The sequence below is a fragment of the Thermobia domestica genome, chromosome 5 (assembly GCF_964235325.1).
Source record: "Thermobia domestica chromosome 5, izTheDome1.hap1.1, whole genome shotgun sequence".
Classification (NCBI taxonomy): domain Eukaryota; kingdom Metazoa; phylum Arthropoda; class Insecta; order Zygentoma; family Lepismatidae; genus Thermobia; species Thermobia domestica.
The window spans coordinates 15,311,972-15,327,488 of NC_137458.1; the positions used below are offsets into that span (position 1 = coordinate 15,311,972).

Genomic DNA, 15,517 nt, shown 5'->3' on the forward strand with positions numbered 1-15,517 from the left:
CAAGAAAGTCACGTTAGATTGACAGGTTTCGAACTAGGAACTTACAAGTTGAAACGTAATTCTGTTGAGGCAACAACTAAAGGCACAAATAATGTTCGACCGTAAATGCTCAACAAAAGAAGGAACATGCGAAAACTATACTTTAAAGCAATGCATTAATTGTTTCCTATCAGATTTTATCGCCATCTCGCAAAGGTATTCTGAAGCAACAATTGCTCTGCATGAAACACATTATATTTGCATATATTATCATCATATACCCATTTTGCATAACTTTAACTGAATAATGTATTCTTGTAGGAGACAGCCAACAGGTATAGAAGCCAGTTTCGGTTTCTTTTTCTTCTTCTTCTATCTCTTGCTGGAGTACACAATCGAAGAGTAATCACCAGGACTTTTTTCTTCCCTTTGCTCTTGAAGCACCATCTTTCGTCACACTCCAACTCGACGGGTCTTCAGCTGCGTCAACAACCTTCATTGCACAGAAGAGGAAACACGTGTTTGGTTGTACTCAGCAAGCGACCTCAACCATGAAGTACCATCAGGTGTCCATCTCACCAAGAGCAAGGACGACGGATCATTCGTCACCATTCTTGTTTCTCTCCACAACATCCCTCTTTTTACGAAATGACCCGATGATGGATGAATCTAGCAATTCGCTGACACACAGTTGATGCATGTTAATGCTGTGATACTAGTTTGTCCGATGCTCGTGAGGTACGATTGTAAACATTCTGCATGCTGCACTGACATCATCCTTCGCAGAAACTTCTCATAAATTCTGTTTCTTTTGTCAGCCGAAATACGTAGGTTGCCAGGTTGTGTTGCTTGTAACATAATAATGTAAAGCTAGACATGACCATACCCTTGAAGAAATACATTGAACCTAGTTGTTATTGATTGTTTTGGATTTTTTTTCTTTTTTTAATTTCAGCGAGGCTATTAGACGTGGACTTGCAGCTAAAAGTGGGATCCGAATCAGATCAGCTCCCATCGATAATCGAAAAAATGAAATGAAATCTTTAAGTTTAACGTCCCACGCTTATGCCGGTTAGGCTAAAGGGAACGGTGACAATGAGAAATGAGAGAAATGCTGGAATGGAGAAAGTGGGAGGAAACGGAAGAACCCCGGGAAAACCCCCGGTATTTGTCCATCACAAGGTCCACACGGCGCGAGCTGGGATCGAACCAGGGTCCCCTAGCACCTTAGGTGAACGCTCTACCACTGAGCCACCGCGCCCCCCATCGATAATCGAATCCGTGTCTTCCACCCCAAAGGCGCACGTGGTAACAATGTGAAGTGAGTTTAGTCGTTATTAAGAGAGATTGCCATATGGGAGAATTTATGACTCAAAGTGAGTCGTGCGTCATTGAAACTTTAATGGGATTGCGAAAAAATAACATATATGAACCAGGTAGCATTATATACAGGGTGTTACAAAAATGTTTTGCAATATTTTACATCAAAAAAAGAAAAAAAGTTCATATGGACTTCTGCTCAAAAGTGGATAGTTTCGGAGTTATAGGATGGCGAAAACGTGAAATAAGTGAAATTTAAAAGTTCATAGCTCCATTACTATGGGACCTATCATAGTCGGGTCAAGGAATCACTGAGGAACTGGTATGCGAACCATCCAAATATCCATGTTTGAGAATGGGCCGCGGTGGCTCAATGGTAGAGCGTTCACCTCTGGTGCTTGGGGTCCCGGGTTCGATCCCAGCCCCCGCCAACTGAACTTTGTGGTGGACAAACACCGTGTGCGTGGGTTTTCTCGGGGCTCTCCCGTTTCCTCCCACTTTCTTCATTCCACCATTTCATTCATTACTCAGCATCACCGTCTCCTTCAGCCTAACCGGCATAACCGTGGGACGTAAAACTCAAAGATTTCATTTCATTTTCATGTTTGGAATGCTCCAGTTCTTGCATACCAATTGTTAGAGAGGTAGGTGCAGAGTGATCAAGTACTCCCAAACAGACTCTCTAAAAATGATTGTGCAAGTACCGCAGGTTCTGAAAGATGGATATTTGGATAGTTCACATATTAGTTCCTCAGCGATGTCTTGACCCGACTACGATCGGTCCTACACTAGTGGAACTATGAATCTTTAAAGTTCATTTTTCAACTTTCCGGCACTCTATAACTACAAAAGTATTGTAGATATATTCCCTTACTATTGTCATCATCCCAGATGCCTTACGAGTCTACCTGCGAGCTACAATTTCCATGTTTATGAATATCGTTTCTTTTCCTTCTTCAAACTACGACAAATGAATGCGTTCCTTCCGAATGTAAGCGTTAGACTATGGACTTCTGAGCAGAGGATCATACAAGGATGTTATAAAATAGAGGATCTGCCCATACGTATCTTCATCATATGAACTCATTGAAGCCAATAAACAACCGAGCATCGTCTGAGCCGGCACATCTGATTGGCTACTCTCGTTTCCGCCATGATTGTTGGCTCGAAACATTGGGATCTTAGTGGCGCGGATTGGGCAGAGTAGGTGTGGCGAAGCTGTGACGTATGGCTTCACGATTTTGTTGTATGGGCAGACCCTCTATTTTATAACATCCTTGGGATCATATGATATATATATATATATATATATATATATATATATATGTGTGTGTGTGTGTGTGTGTGTGTGAGGAATCCATTCCCAAATACTGTGACAAATTTTTGTAACACCCTGTAGTTCATAATGATCAACCGGACAGCCAGACTTCGATTCCTGGTTGAAGCATAATTTAAATCTCGTTGTATTTACGCTCCAATCCCTCCGCGTTCAGGGGTTCACCCAGCATCTGTAAAAGGGTACCTGAAAAATTCTAAGGGTAGAGACAACTGGAGTGTGCTGCTATGTTACATCACGTTTCTAAATAAGAATGAAGCCTTCTTCACATATCATCCGTATGTCTTATTGGCCAATCAGAAAGGAGAACCTATCTTTACATTTACACGAAAACAACTTTTCATCCAAGACCATACCTTGAGGATGGGGTTAATCGGAGTCCAGGCTATTCTGAAAGGTCAAGATTAATTGAGTAGGAGTCGTATCACAATTTAGGAGATGCATCAGAGTTAAAAAGATGGCTCATAAGTGTTTCGAGTGGGATATTATACTGTCTGGATCATAAATTTAGATAAGTAAAGGTGATTTTAAAAAAAAAAGACCGGAGATTTTCGAAACGTGAGTGTAGAGAAGAATGGGTAACATTGGCTGCGTCGAACGAAAAATGAGCTGATAAGGAACTGTATCATGAGGGGCGTGATAGAAGGTACGGTGACAGGAAAAAAAGGGAGAGGAGCAAGAGGCTGCAGTTGATAAGTCTCCCTTGTGTATTTGGACTTACAGATAATAACAGGAATGGTTTTAAGATTGCTTGGTTTTCTTAACAGACATGGACATCGGTTCAGAATTATGTTTAGAATGTTTGAATTCATTAGTTCTACTTCGCTGGTGAATCCAAAGAGGATTGACACAACTTATTTCTATTCTTTTTAATAATACAATCACAGGCGCAACAATCCTATTTTTTTGGAACGGGAGGTAAGGAGAGATCAGCATAGCAGCCAGAGGTAAGACGTTATTGGGATAATCACAGTCAGACTTTCGGGCATCCAAACTATTGTCCCGTGACAGGTGCATCTCATTGAAATCCCACGGAAATCCTGTCAATATCTCTATTATTCTTGAAGTTTCTTTTGTGAGCTTGAGTGTCCCGGGACAGGTATGGGCCACGTGGAACATTCAAAAGACATCCTGTGAATACGTTGTGCTATGTTACAGAATTACAGGAGATTTTCAAATCACTGTAGGAAGAATAAATGAAGTACGTATTCACTTACAGTTTTCTTTTCCGCGTGGTTTGTTTTGAATAAGATGTCCCGGGTTCGATTCCCGATGAGGACACTCGTTCAAAAAGTATAAAAGCTTTTTCAGGTCAACGATCCTGGGTGAGGTTTTCTTAGGTTTTCCTCATTCCCACCAGGCAAATGCCGGAATGGTACCTGACATGTAGGTCCCAGACCGTTCCTTACCTTCCCCAATCCTTTCTACCCTCCCTTTCCTCGGATAGTGTGATCGCCGAGGGACGTCATCCCTCATACATGACGGGCTAACATGGCCATAGATGCCGAAAGCCTAAAAATCTAATTCCTAATCCTAATCCTAGTAACGGGCTAACATGGCCATAGATGCCGAAAGCCTAAAAATCTAATTCCTAATCCTAATCCTAGTGACGGGTTAACATGGCCATAGATGCCGAAAGCCCAGAAATCTAATTCCTAATCCTAATCCTACTGACGGGCTAACATGGCCATAGATACTGAAAGCCCAGAAATCTAATTCCTAATCCTAATCCTAGTGACGGGCTAACATGGCCATAGATGCCGAAAGCCTAGAAATCTAATTCCTAATCCTAATCCTAGTGACGGGCTAACATTGCCATAGATGCCGAAAGCCTAGAAATCTAATTCCTAATCCTAATCCTTCGGTAAATATTTTCAACGGTACTGATCATCACAATTTATGATATATTGAAACAGAAAGACAAAAGCACAAGCTGCGACCACGGTGGCTCAAGGGTAGAATCCTCACTTTTAGTACAACGATTTCTTGGGTTCGATCTTAGGCATACGTTTTTATGGTGGACGACACCGTGTTCGCAGATTTTCTCCGTCTATCAATTCCTTTCATAACATTCATTTTCTTTAATTAAAGCAATTGAATGAGATGAAGAATTTGTCGAATGAGAATGTAGGAGGAAAACAACAATACCCGAGAAAACCCACGGACACGATGTTGTCACCACAAAGGTGCTTATCGGGGATCGAACCACGGACGCCACGTACCAGAGGGAAGCGCTGTATCACTGAGTCACCGTGCCCCCGACCCCGACATAACCGAGGAACGTAAAACAGCAAGGTTTCATATACAAACACAAGCTCCTATTAGTAAGTTTACTTATGTTTTTATTGTAGTAAATTCTTGATTACCAGTTTCACTTTGAGTTATATACAGAAATCAGGATATATTTTAGATATTGAGAAGAAAATATTTTAAATATATTCTATATGAAGCCAATGAACTACAGTATTATTGTGCAATATAATAAAGAAAATAAATAGAAGATTTCTTAAACGAAAAACCCTAAATTATAAACACATTAATCACATGTGTCTTGAAACTATTCTGACAACTATTTTATGTGCATATGCATTTTCCTTCTTTTGTTTAAAACTGAGAATAAATAATGTATTCAGAGAATAAGTTAATGAACAGGTACAGAGGTTTAATTAAACTTTAGATGATACAATGTGCCCCTGCATTTTAGTTCCTGTGCCTCTGACCAAGTAGACACTAAGTTCTACGAATATAAAAGTCTTTAAATCTGTAGACACTTTCTCTCTCATCCCACCACATTTCCCTTCCAAATCAGTGGCGGATCTAAAAGGTAAAAACCTGGGGGGAAGTGGATCACCCAGAAGCCAGACTATGATAGATATATCATATGTGTTTACGCCACGGTGGCTCGTGGTAGAGCGTTCACCTCTGCTGCATGGACTCCTTGGTTCGATCCCAGCTCGCGGCAAGTGAGCTTTGTGGTGAACAAACATCCTGTGCGTGAGTTTTCTCGGGATTCTCCCGTTTCCTTCCATTTTCTTCATTCCACCCTTTCAGTCATTTATCATCATCACCGTCTCCTTTAGCCAAGCCGGCATATACCGTAGGACGTAAAATTTTAAGATTTCATTGCATTTTTTTCATCATGTAAAATTCACTTACCAGTTAGTTAAAAGATCCCTAATTTTGCAAACATTGGAGTGTAAAAATATTTAATCTCTTCAAAATAAATGCATCAAACGTTGGTCGATAACATTAATGATAATTAGAGGCATACCTAATTATTATAAATACTGGCTTCTGCCATCTGTTTTACTCAGAAGGACAGTGTTACTATTTAAATATGAAAACACGCACTGCTTGCTTATTATCCTTTCTCGGAAATTGTTATTCTTGGTTGGAAAAATTTCTAGATTTTCATATCTACTGATCGTATTTCAATTAAAGTTGGAAAACACGAGTCTATGTGTTCTAAGACAAGTGTTTCTTTCGGAAAACATATGCCCGGGGGGGGGGGGGCACTCTAAAACTATGTATTAACAAAGCGTATAGCTACTTCGTCTTACATTATTCTGAAGTTCAATTGTCACGTAGGCCTATCTGTTCAAGGTTTGCAGTTACAAACACAAGGCAGTACCTAATCTCTCTCTCTCTCTCTCTCTCTCTAAGCACGAGCTTTACAACACTTGTAAAGTAGCTATATTGATATGTTTATTTATTTATTTATTTATTGTATTCAGAAAATATTTATCTCCTTGTCTCTTCCGGGGGGCACTCTCAGAGTTCCAGGCTTCACTGCTCCCCCAAAAAAAATATGCCTGAAAGAAATACTGGTAGTATTTCTCGGGGTATCTTTCGTTGTTTCTCTGATAGGCATGTAACTTTAAAAAATAGATTTCTTTAGGAAATTCCGGTGAAAACTCACAAACTTTCTCCCTAATTTTGCATACATGGTGTCGATATCATTCGAAAGCGACGTACGAAGCATGACTTTACGGCAATAAGGATAGAAGCAGAAGCTCCGTTCGTGAAAGTCTATAATTTCCTTTAAAGATGTCTGATTTTAAAAAGAGTTTTGAAATAAATTGATATCTTTCAGTTTAACGCCCCACGATTATGTCCTTCAGGCTAAGGGAAGACGGATGATTTCATGAAACTGAATTATGATGGAAGAATTGGTGGAATGATAATATAGGAGGAAACAGGAGTACCCTGAGAAAACCCACGGACACGATATTGTCAATCTCAAACTTACTTGGGTCGGGGACTCGAACTAGGAACCGCACGCACTAGAGGTAAGCGTTCTGCCATTGAGCCAGTGTGCTCCCTCCTACCGAATTAGGAAGGAAGTAAATATCTAACAAAAGGATTTTTTTTTTCAAAAAAGTCTTAAAAATATTTCAACAACAAAATATTTCAGCTAAAATAAATGATTCAATCTTCCTCCATCATAAAAGGACAACTCTCGTCCGTCCGTATCGTTAGTTTACGACCTCTCAACAGGATTTTTAAAAGCATGTTCCCAATTGGGAACATTGACAGGTAAACTTTAAAGATTAAAATATCCTGAAAAGTATCGTCATTTTTTAAATATGTACTGACAACGAATGAGTGAAGTAATTAAAATATACTAAAAGGAGTTGATCCACTCATACATATTATATAGAATATAATATATGATGCTACCACATAGAGGCGGATCTAGAAGATAAAAACTGGGGGTGGGGGCAGCCAGAACCCAGACTATGAGAATGTACAAGGGCGCCCATCCTGGGGGGACCGAGGGGGCCAGGGCCCCCCAAAGCTCATGCGGGCCCCCTACTGTATTTGTGAATATACAATGTTTGGCATAATTTGAGTGCAATTTGTCTTAAAATCTTCATATATATATATATATATATATATATATATATATATATATATATATATATATATATATATATATACCTTCTGCATCTGAAGGGCCCCCTTCCCAAAATTTACAGAGAAATCGGCGCCCTTGACAAAGTATATCATGAGTTTACAATAAACTTTAAAAAAAATATATAAATAGGCTAATAGCTTTAATTATTTTTGTTACTCAAAAAACTGGGGGGCCTAGGCCCCCCGGTCTCGGGCTAGATCGCCATTTTTACCACACAAAACAGTCCTTGTTAGGAAAAAAAATATTGCTGGATGATTCCTTGAAAACAGCACACAGAACCAACTGTGATGCCCAGATATGCTTAAGAGTGCTGACTCACTACGACCTCATCTTGGCAACTTCGACACGCATTGTCGTCTCCTTGTGGTCCCTAACGCAACGAATTATGGGACCATGACACAACGATTCAAATAAAGCAAAGAAAAGAGATGGAGGCAAGGGTATAAGGCATAGAAGAAGGCAAGGTAGAAGCACATGAATAAAAAGCGAAGACAAATATAATCCATCAAGATTAACAAACAAAGCTTATTTCATTTGTCATTTTTTTCTTTTCACCCAAATTGTTCGAGGCTTCTGTACATAGACTGTACATTCATTTACACCTGTCTTTTTTTTTATTATTTCTGTGTACTCTTCTACAGGCAAAGTCACTTTTTTTTAAAAAAAGTGTTTGTTTAAGAATTAATCAACGTAAGCTGTTTATATTGAAATATATACCCCGTATTTATTTACATATTTAATCGTACGTAACTTACTTCAATTTCAAACACCAAAGTCTATGGAAATCCTCTGCACCGTAAATAAAGTTGGAAGCAGTATTGTCGTTTCAGATTTTGCTTCGAAAAGAAGGAGGAGGTGAAAGACTCTACACTGATATAAGAAAAGGACCACTGGTTAAATTATCTCTTGTGATTTTTGTTTTCGTAAGAAGTAATTTATGCAACATTATAAGGTTATTAATGAAATGTTTATTTACGAACTAACCTAACCATTGACATTACAGCATTTTCCGGGCCTGAACTGCTCCAACTGCCATCTGTTAGCGACAAACTGAACTCCATTCAGCATAGCGACGAGAGATTTCTAAATCTAGTGGCCGTTGATTCACGTGACTAACCAGTTCGCCTCACGACGCTCGGTGGAGTCGAAAATTGGGAAGCACTGGCTGGGAATCGAACCCGGAAGCACGTGGACATGAGTTCAATGATCTAACCACTACGTTAGACCTACGGAATGTGAATAAAATTATTGTCGTAATAGTCGTTTTCGAGAACATCATCTACACACAAAAAAAGAAGAATAAACCACTTACAGAGTTTCCAGGACGCGCTTTTGGTGGAGGAGAACTGGGTTCGATTCTCGGCGGGAGCCCATATAGTTCGAATTCTATGTTAAGCTGTAGTTCCAAGTCTCATATAGCCTCGCTGCCTAAAGGAACGCTAACCATCAAATCAACAACAACAATCTTCTCTTCCTCCATTGTGATTTTTATATACAGAGTGGATCATTTAAGACCTTGTGGACAGAAAAACGGCAATGTTTTGTCCCTACTATGCAAATACCAGCAGGGGGACATTGTTTGGCATCTGATTCCACAAAGTTAACAGTGTTGCCAGATCAACATAAAGTTGTATTTTTTAAAGTAGCAGGTTTATTAAACATTTCAAATCTACATGTTAAACGACACCTTAAAATATCACATTTATTATTCAGTGTTGTAAACTAAGGACGCTACAATATCACAAACATCTAAATTTTGGTGGCCTTACAGCAGTCATAACGCAAATGAGACAGACGGAGCAATGCACATCCAAAGTGCTTTAGTGTATAATACTATGATCATGATATGGCAGATTTCAAGCGAATATGAACAAAGTTACAAGAGATTGGAAATGATTTTTTTTAAAGACCTTAATTTTAAAAAAGCTGCTTGGATATATACCTTATCTAAATGCATACATGATTTTCAATAGATTTGAAGATCGCAATCCCGTTTACTGCAATTTTATACCTCAAACCCTTCCGGATATATGATGCAAACTGTTCAAGTTTGCAACACTGTTCAAAACTAGTAATTCCGAGAACTTGTAAGTACATCTACCAAAAGGTATTGCAATAGTGTAGAAGCAAAGGGAATTAAAAAAAAAAAAATTAAAAAAGAAGTTCCTAGAAATACGTCATTTTAAGAGCCTGACATACTGAAAATAATACTACCATTTTTCTTTTGCTTGTTTATTAATAAGTGAAAGGAGATAATGAAATGCAACTTACAACACTCATAGATAATGTTATTCTACAACAGAAAATATGAACATCCAAGAATTTTCACTGTTGCCATCCATAGAAATTACAGTATTGCCAAAAGAACTATTCCTTCAAAATCTAAGTTAAGGCAGCGACTAAAGGAACGAATTCAACTGCATTTGATTACCTATCATATTGTTTTGGTATCCTGTGAACTACTTTTCAAATAACATTATTATTTAATTTTGATAACTGTATGTTAAAACTATTTTGTTTATTTGTGTTTGACATTTTCGGGGATTTGTTATTCTGGCAACACTGTAATTTTTATGGATGACAACACTAAAAATTCTTCAGGTTCATATTTTCTGTTGTAAAATAACATTATTTATAGTTGTGGTAAGTTGCATTTCATTATCTCCTTTCACTTATGAAAAATAAGCAAAATAAATAAATAAATAAATTTTGTACGATTTAGTATGGCAGGCTCTTAAGCAATACATTACATTTAATTTTTTCCGCATTTCCTGAATAGCTTATTTAATGCCTTAAGTGCGAACTTATCAGCCGCTTCTCGTATATACAAACATCTGTCCAACACTGATAAACTATTTTCTGTATGTGTCCTAGCCTTTGTTTAGCGATGGGGGGGGGGGGAGCTTTTTCATCTACTTTTTTGCGATAATCTACTTACACCGTAGATTCGGTCGTTTTATGGTTCTATACGTTAAATTAAGTTAGATTAGGTTACCAATATTTAATTCACATGGTAGGTCTATTGCCGAGCGAGCGTTAGCGAGTGAAAGCTGGTTAGAACCCCGCAGGAAACATTGTTTTCTGTCTCGTTACGAATAGTTCACTTTCTTTTCCCACATAAGTCACTATGATGTTTAAATTCGGTAACCTAGAGCTAAATTAGTTAAAATTTTCATCACACTTTTACTCAGACATCAATTATCAGTCACCAGTATCAATTCACTTCTGTAAATTATCCTGTTTTTGCTAGTTTTGGTCCACCATTTCTAAACTGTTACCGTGTCCCCACTTCTTCAGTTTTATGTTACTCGTAGAAAACTGTAATCTTTAAATAACTATACAAGCTAATGTGGCATAGAAAATTAAACATTCCTTGCCCATTATTCAACAGCTAACATAATGCCCATTTGCACTCAGCTGTTTGTAGCTCCACGTGTTCTAGGTAAGTATAGTGAGACAAATTAAGACCGTGAGAACTAGGCGTTCCGATCCCTTTTTCCAATCGACAAAAGATAGGAAATCACAGCAAAAGTTCTCATGGGCGTTAAAATAAGAGAAAAAGTATATAACGTTGTCGGATCGTTATCGAAGAAAGTCCTCCCGGTAAATTAGAGGACACGTGCGTAACAGTCGACAGTCATTTGTTTCTTTTTATTTTTCTAAAATTCACATTTTCATCTCCTTCTTCTCGTACTCGTTTAAATCTACAGTAATGCCAGTTTGGAAAGAAAAATATCCCTGTAAAAAGAGTCGAAATGACTGTGATACTGGTGGTTTGATGGAGATTCTTTCTGCCCCATTGAGTCATACCGCGTGTTCGTCTACGGTCTTTATACAGTTCTTCGTCTTCTTTTTGTGTTTTCAATGATTTTTTTTGATATGTGGAAACCAATCCGCAAAATCACGTGATAGTGGTCTTGCTCTGTTTCGATTGCTCTTAAATCGACGCCTTCCTTTCGTCTTTTTCGGTGCTAAAGCCTCTTTTGCACTGATGCCATCTTTACAGTGCTTCTTGTGGTTATAAGAAACAGTTTTGATTTGTCACCGCTGTGGCCACTGAAATGGAAAGGGTTTCCTGTAATCGTCTTTAGTTCTTTTTTCTTCTTCTGCCAAATCGTTCGCTTCTTTTTAGCTACTTCATGAACCTTGAAACGTTGGCAACTTCTACGAACCATGGACATAAATTTGCGTCCTTTTTTTTCCTTTTTTTTTTACAACATAAAATAAATAATTTTAATGGTATATTATGATACTACTTCTTTTTCCATCTATAGAAAGAAACTTTGCTCTTGTCGATTTAGATGGCAAAGTTCCGGTTTCTAAAACACTTGTTAAATCTTAGTATTCCTAAATGCTATGTAACGTCTTGTTAAAAATTAAGCTTATATATATATATATATATATATATATATATATATATATATATATATATATATAGTAAATATCTGCACTATAGTTATCAGTTTGGCTCAACAAGTCTTTAGAGATTCTTAGAATTACATACTTATTCTATTCCAATGGTTCTCCACCTAATTTCTATCACGACCCCATTTTATCACATCTTCTTGTCACCAACTCCCTTATAATTTCTGGTTTGTAAAAAGCTTGTGTGTAATTTTTAATATAATATAAATCTCAAGATATCCATCTATTTCTATAATAGTAGAATCCATTTCTTGTAGGCTAAATGGTGGATAAAGTAACTTTCTTAAAAGCGAATGGGTTAAAACCAAATTTGGTCAGTTCATTAATATTACAAATATCGAATCTGATTCGTCATACTGTTTCAAAATGGAGGCCGTTTGAAAATTTTAAAACTTCGTAACACACTTAATTTTGGGTCATATGATAAAAAAAAAGTGATTTCTAATTTTAGTTTAAAAAAACTTGGATAGTTGTTAAAAAAAGAAGTTATTGAGTATTTTAAATGACTTGATAATGTGAATCACGAAGACTGAACCGGACATTTTCACACTTATTAAATCACACCATGCTCAGGTATCTCATTAGCTTTCAATTTTTAATTGTATTTCAATATGCAGGTTTTGTTGCATTTTTATTTTTCTGGTATTTCAATTCGCAGTTCTTTTTCGTTTCATATTGTACCTCTTTCATTTAAATTGATTTTTAAACAACTCTGCACCTGTTGAAAATGTTTAGTAGACCTATTTTGTGTTGTTCTCAACAGTGTATATAGAAATAAAAATATGCCTATCAGAACAAAATTCAAAATCATATTTAAAAATATTTCCCGGTATTAGGTTGTAATTATATTTCTCCCTTCCGCTTATCTTCGCGACCCCCAGGTTGAGAAACTCTACTCCATGCTGTTTTGGGGTACACGGTGGCTCAGTGGGAGAGCGCTTACCTCTGGTGTGTGGGGTCCCTTGTTCGATCCCGGTCAAGTACGTTAGTGGTGGACAACACCGTGTCCGTGAGTTTTCTCGGGGTTCTCTCGTTTCTTCCCACATTCTCATTCCACTAATTTTTCATTCATCATCATTCACTTCCCTTAATCATCCTTGTCCCTTAGCCTTAAGCGCATAAACGCAAGACGTTAAACTGAAAGAATGCATTTCATTTCATTTCTACGCTGTTTCTAGAGGTTTGGCATGACACCCGCGTTAAGTTTGTTAACGATTCTTCATTCTTTAATTCGTAATTTTTAATTATTATTATTATTATTATTATTATTATTATTATTATTATTATTATTATTATTATTATTATTATTATTATTGCAAATATTGGCCCCCATATTCTTAATCTGCACCAGGTTATGATTATGCTAGAAATAAGTACCTTGGAAGGTGTTCTGCAAGGCCATATCTATAAAAAGAAAATCAGGGGCCTATTCTATAAAGAAATCAAACTTCTATTAACGGTTTTTAAAATGGTACTTATTAAGTGGCGACCTGGGAATTTTAGGAAAGTTCTAACTCCCAACATTTTCTGTGAGTACACCTTCCTTAACTCCCTGTAGTTGAAGTTGCCACACATTCATAGTCAACGTCTTGCGAATAAAATCAGAAAAATAAACACACTGCTGAACAAGACTGCACTTATTTAATATAAAAACACATTTACACGTGACGTTTCGATCTTCTAGCCAAGATCCTCATCAGACGTACACTGAGTGATACAAAGAATTACGTATCACTCAGTGTACGTCTGATGAGGATCTTGGCTAGAAGATCGAAACGTCACGTGTAAATGTGTTTTTATATTAAATAAGTGCAGTCTTGTTCAGCAGTGTGTTTATTTTTTTGAAGTTGCCGTGTCTGCAATTTGTGTGCAAGGTCCCAATTTTGATTTCCAGTGTGAGTATACACTCAATTCGAAAAATTGCTCAAGTGTGTGTGAAATGTTAAACTGTAATATACGATGAAAATACGATGTTTGTGTATTGGTCAGTACAAGTAATGATATTTGAAAATTTAATATCGTTGTTTACTACGCGTCTGATATACAGGATGTTACGGAAATAAAGCGACAAACTTTGCATATGTGTTCAAGACCTTAATACTAGAAAAAAGTTTATCTACAACTTTGATTGGATATGCCTAATTATATAAATGAGGCCAAATCTTATATAATTAGTGGAACTGGTCATAGAGTGGTAACCTTAAATTGACCCCAATTCTGTAACTAGGTGTTTCCTACCAAAGTTGCAAATAACCTTTTTTTGGGGGGGGGGGTTGGTGCTGATTGCCACAATGGAGTGCTGACTGCCACGAACTTGAGAGAAACTGTATTTGGAAAGAGTGGAAGGTAAGGGTTCGGCTCTTTGGTCTAACCTAGGAGGAGTTGAATAATTGGAAAGAAACACACACACACACACAGAGTTTTGGAGTATCTGACGAAACTATTCGATCACATTTTCATAACCTTGGGATAACATGGAAGCTAAGCAAGTGGGTTCCTCATGTTCTGTCCGATGGAAACAAGCTCCAAGGGTTGAACATCACATTGTTGCTGTTGCGCCATAATAAAATCTCGTTCTTGGACCAAATCTTGACATGCGACGAAAAATAGTTCGTGTATGATAACTGCAAGAGGAAACATCATTGGCCGACTTCTGGTGCGGTTTTATTGGCCACTAAACCGGACATTCACCAAAAGAAGGTAATGTTTGGTGAACCCGCTCTGAGATACTTCACTCTAAATATCTAAAAAGAGGGAAAACCATAACAGCCGAGGTCTATTCGTCACAATTCCAAAGAGTTTTAGCTGTACTGCTCCAGAAGCGCACGATCTTACCAAAACTCATAGGCAAAAGCGACCAAAGAGATGATCGAAACTCTGGGCTCGGAAGTCCTGCCTCATCCACCCTATTCTCGGATGTCACCCCATCAGACTATTACCTGTTTCTGGCCATGAATAGCCACCTGGGAAAACAGTAGTTCCGAAAACGCGACGATGTCACAAAGATTCTATCACAATTTTTGGACTCCAGAAAATAGATTTTTTTTTCAAAAAAGGGCATTTATAAGCTTGTGTCTCATTGGGAACATGTCATTGAAGTCAATGGTGATTATTTCGAAGAACAAAATGGGTGTTTAAGATTTTTATGGACCATGTTTGATGAGTGACGAAAACTACACAAACTTTCTTGGTTAACTGATGTTAATTTCCACTGCTAGAGTGTTTCTGCAAAATGTAGGTATTAAATACTTTAATCAATACTAGCTAAACCTGCGCTTTCTACACAATCCATCATTCACATATGAACATGAATCTCTTTGTCATTCCTCACAACATCTGCACATGTCCCTTTACAGACAAATGAAAGACGTCTTGATTAGTGCTGTCGAAATCGGTTTTTGAAAAAACCGAAAACCGGTTTTTGAAAAGAGTGAAATTTCATAAAACCGAAATGTCGGTTTTGAAAACCGCATTTGCGGTTTCGGTTTTGAAAACCTCTTTTGCGGTTTCGGTTTTGAAAACCGCATTTGCGGTTTCGG

The 15,517-nt window shown here is 37.6% G+C and overlaps 1 long non-coding RNA gene and 1 other non-coding gene across 3 annotated transcripts in view; one reads left to right on the plus strand and one right to left on the minus strand.

Moving 5' to 3' along the window:
- LOC145684589 (uncharacterized) overlaps window positions 1–15,517 on the plus strand; it is a 99,367-nt gene that overhangs the window by 57,667 nt on the left and 26,183 nt on the right. The window lies entirely within an intron of this gene.
- TRNAL-AAG (transfer RNA leucine (anticodon AAG)) lies at window positions 1,169–1,240 on the minus strand. The gene has a single exon. It is a non-coding gene; the product is annotated as a tRNA-Leu (tRNA).